Source organism: Hyperoodon ampullatus (genome assembly GCF_949752795.1).
Source record: "Hyperoodon ampullatus genome assembly, chromosome: 11".
NCBI classification, from domain to species: Eukaryota; Metazoa; Chordata; class Mammalia; order Artiodactyla; family Ziphiidae; genus Hyperoodon; species Hyperoodon ampullatus.
This window is the reverse complement of record NC_136924.1, coordinates 95399499-95410612: the sequence shown is the minus strand read 5'-3', so window position 1 is coordinate 95410612 and position 11114 is coordinate 95399499. Positions and strand designations below refer to the sequence as shown.

At 35.5% G+C, this 11114-nt stretch overlaps 1 long non-coding RNA gene across 1 annotated transcript; it reads left to right on the top strand.

Annotated features, from left to right (window-relative positions):
* Positions 1–5606: 5606 nt before the first annotated feature.
* Positions 5607–8841, top strand: LOC307060888. The gene is made up of 2 exons (XR_013811159.1): positions 5607–5943; positions 8699–8841. It is a non-coding gene; the product is annotated as an uncharacterized lncRNA (long non-coding RNA).
* The last annotated feature ends 2273 nt before the right edge of the window (positions 8842–11114 follow it).

Genomic DNA, 11114 nt, shown 5'->3' with positions numbered 1-11114 from the left:
TTGGGGGGCAAATCAAGGGTCTGTAAGTTCCTAAGTATAAAGTTGAAGTGATTTCTAATACCAGCGTTATATATCTACATTTTTCACATTTTAGGAGGATGTGTGTGTGCGCGTGCGTGTGTGTGCACGCATGTGCACGCTTGCATGTTTATGTGCTTTGCTTTTTGTTTACACCAACCAATCAAAAAGGAAAGATTCTAGAAAATGGAGCATGATGGGAAACAGTTTTTTACTTTAAAAAAAAAAACAACTGAGTTGTTTTCATAACTATAATCTACTGGTAGAGGTACTCACCTAAAGACATGAGGAGAATAGCTGCTGCTTAGGCTTTTGTGTATATGTATGTTGTTTGCTTTTTTTCTTTGGTTCTAGACTGTTCAGTGTATGATTTATTCCAGGCTACATGCTTTTCCTCTGCTTATTGCTGTGCATTTTCTCCTATTACACATAGGTTTTGGGTTGGGGTGGACTGACCGTTTTTGTTTGGGGACTTATTTAGCAGTATTGAGTCTCTTATAGCCCTACTCTGAAGCCTTCAATATTCTACTCTTTATATTACTTTATTTCTGAATTTATAAAAGCCCCCAAACTGCATATAATATGAGCCTTTAAACATGGGTAAAACTATCCCAGTGAATGGTTTGGAAGGTGTGTTAAGAAATGGAGATGCACCCGAGCTCAACGTAATTTTTTTAAGCGGCAAGTTCCATCTCCCTACAATCCTCTGAAGCTTTTTACTCGAGTCCCTTCTTGCTTCTCCAGTGCTTTTTTCCTTCAGATGGACATTAAACATAATTTCTTGGACACTACTAGAGAGACTTCGAGGCAATAAGATCAGTATTAACCAGCTTTAACAGAGGTTTGATCATGCTTACTTGTACAGTTTTTCCCCCATTTTAAAAAAGGAATGTAATAAAACTTGTTTTTTCCATAGAATTAAATAATATTAAAATGGAGTGAAAGGTTGATTGTTGACAAATAGAATAGTACCTCTGATCTGTGCAGTGTCTCATTTCACCTTAGAAAAAGATACATAAGAAGACTTCCTAATTTATTTTAGGATATCCTCATCTCATCTAAAAGAATTTGACTTGTACAGGGTTATTGTGTGACATATTGTGGAATATATAAGTACCTCTGGCTCACATGGTACTTCTTTTACTAAATGACCACACTTTGGAAGATGCACACTATTCGGGATAGAGAAATAAACAAGGGAGAAGGAATCGCTTAATTAAATCATCATTCATATGTGTGTAGAGACCGTATGGTTGCCACATAGATTATGATACACATATTTTGAATAGTTACATATCACATGTATATAGATTAGTGAATTCTAAAACAAATAGAACACCCTGTCTATTTGATGAAAACTCAAGGTTTCTGTTGGGTGGGATAAGGCACCAGGGAAAATGCAGGTAGCCTTTTAAAAAAATTATCAAATTAACCAAGTACATTAGAAGAAATATCTGAGATGATTTCACTGTTAGTTTTACTCACTGCCCATCTTTTGTGCATTCACACTATGTTAAAACATAGCCTTACCAACCTATTTCTGGATCGTACACTGAATGGACAGGAATGGACATCTTAGAGTTTAAAAACATGAATATCCTCTTGAATTCCTTCAAAAAGTAAGGTAAAGAATATGAGCAAACCATACTGGAAGAACCCAAATAAAACAGCCCAGATATTTAAGTGAAAGTTAAATATATTTTCATATTGTTGAGTAACTTCCTTAAAATCTTTATTGCTATTATGAGAGGTAAAAATGTGTATTTATCAAATATGTATAGTTGTTATTTTATCATGCAAAAATCTGAATTATTGTAAAACTATTGTACATTGTTAAAATTGTAATTCTGAATTGTATTTAAAAGTAATTCTTTCTGATACTGTTTTTATGTCACCCATGATGAAAAGTGGACTATGTGTATACATAAACACACAAATATGAACTATTCCATTTAAAATTTTTAATAGTTATTTTCTTTTCATTGGTCATTTCTGTTGGCTTTAACTCCACTGAACTTTGAAATATTTCTGTATATGCTATCAAATAAGAAAATACCCTGGAACATTAGAAAAATCCATCAAGAGACTTGCTTTCATCAAGCGCTTTATCAGACTTTTGAAAAGGTATCGAAGGCGTTGAAAGAAGTAATTGACTTTCAAGATCATCTCTTCTTTTTCTCAAGAAGAAAACAAAGGAAAAAGAAATTCTCTTCATTCAGTGAGTCCCCAGTTTGGGGTCTGGGGCGCTTAGAGACATTGTGAAATCAAATCTTGTGTTACATTTTTCTCCTGGCTCACTCTTTTTGAGAAGGTTTATGGGCTATATGGCTGGTGAGACACGATCCCCTCCTAAGAAAATGTAGGTGCTCAGACAGGTAACCTCTGCTGCTACTGTTTTTATTTGTTTGTTTGTTTGTTTAATTTCTTTTATAATTTGTTTTTGTCGTACTAGGATATTTTTAAATGTAATATATTGCAGGATTTATAACCAGGTTCACTGCTTTCTTTCTTTTTTTTTTCTTAAACAAAACAAAACAAAATTTCATTTAAGATACATTTAGGCGCCTTTGAAGCTTGGATTTTGGAATGTTTCAGTAGTGGACAGAAATCTGCTGTTGGAATCTTCTAGTCTTCCAGGTTTAATTTGAAATGTTTTTAGTTTTGTTTTGGATTTTTGTGTGGTATTTTATTTCCTTTATACCAGTGCCTTTTTGCCATGCTGTTTTGGGGTGGCTGCCTAACTCTAGTGAAAATTCTTTCTATATTAACGAAAATGTGGTGTTTTAAATTCCTTAATGTTTTGCATTTTTAAAATTGTTTTTAAAGAAATATTCTAACTGCTTGCACTATTACTGTTCTTTGTCAGCCTTTTCAGGAGACAAAAAAACAAAAACAAACAAACAAAAAAATACCCAGAGAAAAAACTTTCCTTCTTCCCCCTTCCTGATGATGAGTGAGAAGTATTGAGAACTTTCGGGGTCAGTGCCCTTCTAAACTCCCCTTCCCCCAATAATGCAGCTGTAGAATGAATGGTAAATGCAGCGGTTTGGATTCAGGCACAGACCCAGCCTGCTGGCAGGTAATTTGATTCTTTCTCCTTTTTTTCATCACAAGGCTAACTTTACTTTCTTTTTAAAATTTCCTTTCTTTTATGTACTTTGAAGGCACCAATGGGTTTGTAATATAACTTGGATTTCAAAAAAACAATATAAACATATCTAGCAAATAATTTGGTTATAGAAAAAGTTCCGGGGGTAAAGTTTGAATTGGTTGGGATGAACCCAGGACTTTCTTTGGGGATTTGTTTTAGCCATTTAGATATCTCCATTCCTTGCATATATGTCTATAATTATTTCAGAGTGTGACTTTTTTAGCTTTGTTTTTGTTTTGGGTTTGTATGTTTCTTCCATTGTGCTACTCTGGCTTAAGCTTTTTCAGGGGTTGGTGTTCCGAATACACAGTGAGCTCACAGTATAAAGACATCAATTAGGAGTTGACAGGTATGGAAAACTAGAGTTTTGAAAGGTAAAATTAGGTTCTAGGTTATATATATGGTAAAAACTCAACATAGCCTTCAGTTGACCTTAGTGCTTCTCTTTCTGTGACTTCATTATAAAAGTGAAAGATAATGAGACAAAAGGTAATAGCATTTCAGTTATTTCAGGAGCAGCGTGATTTCAGAATTAATGATTTTAGCATTTCTGATACCCTAATTCTAACAAAGAGATAGATGTCAGCCATTCAAGATTATCATTAAATAATGGTTTAAATATTCAAAAGTTATAGGTTTGAACAGATTGGAGGGCATTTCTGAAGCACAAGATCTTGAAGCAGATTAATCAAGCCCATAAAACAAAGTTAATCACAGGAACAGGAATACAACTTATCCATTTTAATAGCCTTCCTGTTAATATTACTGTCCCTTCCTGTCTACCCCAGTCCCCCAACCCTTTTCCTCCTTTTTCCTGTCCTTCCCAAAGTTTTAGCTCTAATATGAGTTATTATCATTATGGGAGATAATCCTCTTTCTGATAGGTAGAATTTCAGTGTCAGTAGTCAGGACCTTTTCAAGATATATTTCTATTTGGATGTCCTATCCAAGGAGGCTGTAAGTCTAGTAACTCACTAGTTAGGGAATAGGATATCCTGGCTTGTAATGCTGTTTCTACAGCTGAAGGCATAAAATAAGTCATAAACTTGTTTTGTGCTTCAGTTCACTCATATGAGGTAGGGACAGTCATTCCCCTAAGCATCTTAAGATAAAAATATTTATGTCTTGAACTGAAATTTACCAACAAAGGAATCCTGGCTGCACTCCTGCAGTAATTTATGACGTATGGAAGGATCTTGTTCTCTTGCTGATGAGAATGACTAGCATTAGCATGTGTGCACTCTGTGATTGCATGGGATGTGGAGGATTTGTGAACCTCCATTCCGCTGCCCCCCCCCCCCCGCCAAGATCACTGCCATGTTAAAAATGATCTTGCTTTCAGATTTCACCATATTCAAACTATATTACATGGTCCTTATATAGCATATATACCTGGCTGCTACTGTGGGGTTTGGGAACATGAGGGGTGGGGTGAATTGTTGTTGTTTTAGGTTTCAGTCAGACAGCCATCCCTGTGCCCCAGTTCCCAGAAGCACGGCAGGCCTCTAGGAGCATCCGTGGGAACGGCGCAGTCCTGACATCACCAACTCTCCTGCTCAGGCTCATCCCATATACAGAGGTCAAAGGGTGGGGCTTGAGATGGGGGAAGGAATGAGAAAGTAGAAACAATGTCACGGCAGTGCCACTGTTGACTAGCCTTTGGTGCTTATGTCAGTGTTTTATTTTTTAAGTTCACAAAATAAGTTTTTATTTTGGGGTAAAGGTAGTGGGAGGGTGGAACAAAAGCCATTATTACTAGTTCATCATTATCACTAGCTCATTCTTGCATATTGTTCTTTAGTAGCGAATAAAGAATAAATTTGAAAGCTAGACCTCAATGATAAAGAGACTGGGAATAGAAATGAATCTCAGGATATTAAAAAACAAAACATTTATGTGGTATTAATTTCCAGTTCTACAACCACTATTACCTTTGTCACTCTCCCTTTTTTGCCCTAATTCTTTTATGTATGTATACAGTTTGAGGAAATGTGCATTTGTGGTCAGTCCTTTTAAAAGGACCTAATGAAATTACTACTCTTTTGCAAAAAATATACCCATTGCTTATATGGGCATACAAATGCTACCCTATTTTAAATGTAGGTGGCGTATGTGTTCGTGTTTTAATGTATTCAGAGCCATTGGGCAATAAGCAGTCCAGAACATGAAAACTCAAGCAGGTAAAGCGCCTAACACCCTTAGTTTCTAGAATTACTTTTAAAAACTCCTTTATTGCTGCATCTTCCACAAGTCTTTTGGTAGTCTCTGAACTTAAAATTTGGAGGAGTTGACTACCTAGTTAAAATTTTAAGTTATGCGTTTATTATTTGTAGGGACAGGTGAAGAAGGAAAGTAACAGAAAAGGAATGGCTCCTTGAGATGGCAACTGCTGAGTTTCTAAATCTTTCTAGCTCCCCCCTCCTCCAGCTTAGCATGAACATTGATCATACGTGTTTTGATCTTCTGTGATTGGGATATTTGTTGTTTTAACTTGGAAGGGAGGTTTCGGGGAAACAGGAACTTCATACACGTGTGAAAATATGAAATGTTAAGGAATTTTTCTGTTTAATATGAATAGTAAGCAAGAACTTTTTCTATATACTCTTCTGCTGCAGCAGAGAAATAAACTGGTAGGTGGCAGCAGAAGAAAGCTTCAGATTGATGGCTACTGACAAAATCTGCATAGGAGAAGAGATAGAGCATGACATACCACGACAAGCAAAGGGGGCAAAAATGGAAACAGGACTACGATCCCTGATCTTGACTCTTAAATGGTAAGTTAATTTCAAGAATGTGTTTTCAATATACCAGTGTCCCATAAGTCACTGTGGTGTGTAATCATGAATGCCTGTAAATTCTTGACATAGGGTGAATTTGTCCTAACCTGAGGTACTATCATTCTTTAATTTGGAAAAAAAATTAGCAATATGTAAAATTAGGGATTTCCAGTATATGGATACATGTGAAACCTTTTTTTCCCCCCAGCTTTATTGAGGTATAACTGACAGGTAAAATTGTAAGATGATGATTTGATATACATTGTGAAAGGATTCCCCCCCATCGAGTTATTATCATATCCAATATGTAGACCTTAATGATGGCAAAAATTATGCTATCTCACAGTAAATGTGATTTTTTAAAAAAATCTGCAAGATAAATGAAATACGCACTGTTAATCATTTTGTAAAAATGAAAGTGTCCCCTTTTTAGTGTGAGCACTGGGGGGATAACTACAGAAGTATGTAACTTGACAATATTTTGTGGTAAAAATGACCCTGTCTTCTGGCTATCTCTTTCCTTTCTGGTCCCATTTCCTTGTCACTGTACCTGCCCATCAGTTCCGTTCTGCATATTCACCTTTCTGTCTTGCTTATCTGTCTCTGCCCTTCTTCTCTTACTCTTTCTTCAGTTGTGCTTCTGCTTTCCTGGTTTGGTATCTCTCTCTTTAGTCATTCAGTCCCACGGGATTTTATTTTTCCAATGTTGTCATTTTTTGTCTCTGCCTACCTATTTCTCTGTGTGTGTGTGTGTGTGTGTGTCCCCATTTTCATTTGTGTTCTCTCTGGTAAATAGGTCTATTTCCTTTCCATCAACAGCTGCCTTCAGACATGTGCATCAGTACCAGTATTGTGATTTTCTACATTTTAGAATTTGATGAGGCTGAATAAAATAAATGAAGTGATATTTTGAAGTCCCTAGATTTAAAGACTGTAATTTTCCATTCTTTTAATAAGTTGCAGACCCGTTTATTCACTCAACTACTTGTTTTACTATAGTATCTGTAGTAACAGATTAAACTACTGGCCTACAGAGGCCTACCATAGAAGTTTAGAATTTTTAAGTGGAAAGCTTAGAGGTCATATACTGTAATCTTGGATTTACTGGTAAAGAAACTAACATTCAGAGAAGTTAGTAACTTAACCAGGATTACAGAGCCAGGACTACATCTGAAGTGTCCTAACTGCCAATACGGTGCTCTTTGCATTATGTGGCGTGCAGTCTTCAAAATCTGCTGTAGTCCTGAATAAGTGAAGGGCTGTGCAATGAGACCGCTGTGAGTTAGAAAGAAAGTTGTCACTGTTTGGGCTTGTGGTTAGGATACTAAGGCAAGCTGTGGGCAGCCATTTTAGGTGGTTTGTATGTAGAATTAATGAGTACATCATTTACAGGGTTTGAGAATAAAAAAGTGTCCCTCGTTAAGAGAAGATGCAAAGAGGTTCTTTGCAATTTCTGGTCAAGAGAGAAGAGAAGTGGATCTCTTAGATCTATTATACCACTAATCCTCTACCTCTCCTCTGGCCCACCTTTATTTCTGTTCTGGATAATGAATCAATCTGCAACAAAGGTAAAACATTAGACTCTGATTTTTTTTTTTCTGACAGATTTTTAGGTTAGCAACGGGAAGTAGATAGTTAAATGGACTTACTGTGTATACTTGGAATAAAGGATTTATAGTAACATGAAGCTAGAGTAACTGATATTATTGTTTAAATACATGGTGAATTCTTTTTTTTTTTAATAGTATAAAAAGAAGTCACCTTCTATTTAAAAATTGTTTAATGCTAAATACAGTTTTACATATATTAGTATAGAACACAAGAAAATACATGCCTCAGTTAATATGGTTAGAATTTCTAAACTTAAAAAGAGTTTTGTCACAAATTTTGGTTATTATATGGAGATGTCAGTGCTTTAGAACTGAAAGAAGCTTGAATCTTAATCTGAACCAAAATTTATTGCTCATTATATAATTTATTGAAAATGTAGTCTTGAGCACTAGAGTAAGAGCATTTAAGTTTAATTTTGTTTGTTCAGGAATTTTGCTACAATAACTTTCTGTGATGTTTTAGAAAAAATGTTCTTACCTCAATTTTTTCCTCTTGGTGCTAAAATAAAACACAATTGTCTATATTATAGGCTTGTCAAGGAGTAATTGCTGACACATCTTTTATATGATTGTATTTTTTAATGTGAAATTCAGTGTCTAAAATTGGGTTGATTTTTGTAAAATATAAATTATCTCTATAGTACAGTTTAAATCAATCACTAGGAAAATATGCTTACCTGGATGTCTAACTGAAATAAGTCTCACAAAACTCCAGTGATAAAGACCAAAGTTTTGGCTTTTGTGTTGGCAGCATCTTGAAAAAGTAGATAAAATAATGGACCTATAAATTGAATTATTGATTCTAGAGAGAAGAAATTTCAGGAAATAAGAATAGTTTCTCCTGAAGAAGACTCAAGTAAATCTGGGAAGTAAGCTTGCTCTTTTAAACCTGTTACAGGTTTAAGCTTTTAATTTTTAATGAATGATGATATACCTTAGTATACCTTTGTCAGCTGAGATCACCAAGATGAAATGTGGTAATTACAAAAAGGGTTATGATTCTTTTTAGCAATCTAGACAATTTGTATTTTTTTATTGTCACATTAGTTAATTTTCTTATTTTCCTTTTCTTTTGTCTCATCCTAATTATAAAGACTGTTTAAAACTGTGATTTAAGTGAGCTCTGTGTGTTTCCCCCCTAGGTTCTTTTGATCTCGCAGAATGGATGAAGACTGTATGTTTTTTCAAATGGAGGATAGAAGTACACAGAACAAGGAAGCAATAGCTCTAACCTGTTTAATTCAATGTGCTTTCTAAAATAAAAACACCGGAACTGGAAATGAAATGGCATGGAGTATGGTTTGTTCTTTTGTCAGTTATTTCTGCTCACTCCATTTTGTATGGGTTCACTTCAGTCTGCATATCTAGACTTGATGTCTAGCTCCACATGTGTCATTCTCTTTTTTTTCTTCACTTTTTGCAAGATTAAACTCCTTGGTTCTTGACAGACTGATCTCTCTATAAAATATTCTGATATGATTACTCCTTTTGGCACAAAGATAGGCACTAAAATGTGTATTATGTGGATTTTTCCTGTCCCTTTCATCTCAGTTTATCTGTCCATGCTGAATAATTATTGCTATGTTTTTATCTCTGAAGAAATGCGGCCTTTTTTCTGTTTCACTCTGACAAGGCTCTAGCACACACTTGTCGTAGCATTGCTCACTACATTTTAATCTTGTGACTGGAGACCATGTCTGACCTACTTTATTTGAACTGTAGGGGATCTAATAATATACATGTGTATACAGAGGCAGCCCTAGTACTTTTGACAAAATAGCCTTTGTAAGCTTTGACAAAATGGGCTTTGTAAGCAGATACTGATAACAAATTCTGATTTCATTACTTACCGTTTAAATGGTCTTTGGACAAGTCACCTTCTGCAAGCCATAAAGGAGTGTTTGTAAAAAAAATGGAAAGAATCGTACCTACTTTGCTAGTCTAATGTGTAAGTATTAGCTAAGCTATAATACGTGTATAATCCTTAGCACATAGTTGAGCATTTAATAAATACTGTCTTTTAATTCTGTAAACTTTGGTTATTGAAATCTTATTCAAGAGCTACCAAATCTTTTTTCATCTCAGAATGGAAGTCTATAAGGTTTTCTTTCTGATTTTCTTTTTTAAAAAAATTAATTTGTTCATTTATTTTTGGTACATTGGTTCTTTGTTGCTATGCGGGCTTTCTCTAGTTGTGGTGAGCGGGGGCTACTCTTCATTGCGGTGCGCAGGCTTCTCATTTTGGTGACTTCTTCTTGTGGAGCACAGCCTCTAGGTGCACAGGCTTCAGTAGTTGTGGCACTCAGGCTCAGTAGTTGTGGCTTGCAGGCTCTAGAGAGCAGGCTCAGTAGTTGTGATGCACAGGCTTAGTTGCTCTGAGGCATGTGGGATCTTCCTGGACCAGGGATCAAACCCAGGTCCCCTGCATTGGCAGGTGGATTCTTAACCACTGCACCACCAGGGAAGTCCATGATTTCCTTTCAGTTTTCTTATTTAAGCTCCTTTTAAACTCTTTTGGTTGGATCATTTGTGTGTGTGTGTGAGTGTGTGTGTGTGTGTGTGAGTGTGAGATTTCTCCTAATATAGACGGATTATTCCTCATTCCCACATTTCATTGGCTGAGGAATTTTATATTTCTTTAAAAAACCTTTTATCTCATTTTTTTCCAGGTTTTTCCCCCCTGTCAGCTCATAACATAAATATTCTTTTCTTGCTCCTAAGCCGAGAGAATTAAGTAAGGAAAATGCATACCATGTCCCATAAGGAATAGTTTAGGATAGTATGACTTGTTTTCCCAAAAATGATTTGAGGAGACTTAATATAAATGTATTAAAACAAACAGAAGATTGGGATGAAGCCAAAATAGAGAAAAAAATAAGGTGAAAAGAAGGGTTAAAATGCATATGCATGCTATCAGATCCTGTACAATTTGCTCTGATAGAGGTGGACAGAATTGACAAAGAGTTGAATAAAATTAGAAAATTCATGGTAACCTTAAGATAGAAGCAGATATATTGTACAGGAAAAGCAGTGTTTCCTGATCATGAGATGTCCCACAGTGCAAATCAATATGACACTAAAATTTAGTCCACTAAAGTCAGTCCAGTAAGAAGTCTTTTTGATGGTCTGAGCTGATCCCATGATTAAATTTTCTCGAAGTGTTCTTAGAACCACCTATATCATGATCACATGGATTATTTGTTAGGTTCCAGGGTCCTAAACCTGAATTTTTGGGTTGCCAGGAGTCTGCTTTTTGACAAACTGCTCAAGTGACTTATTCATAGTAATGTTTGAGAATCACTGCCCTAAATCTTGTCAGTGATGGTGCCTTTAAGAAACACTGCTCTTTGGAACAGGGATTTTACTCTCTTAAAGGACAAATTCTAAGTATTTTAGGCTTTGCCGTCCACATACAGTCTCTTGCTTAAAAAAAAATAACCCTTTAAAAATGTAAAAACCATTCTTAGCTCAGTTTGTACAAAACAGGCTGATCCTTACTCTAGAGGAATGGGTGGGTGGATTGAATATACCTTAGGCAATGATCCATGAATTTTACTT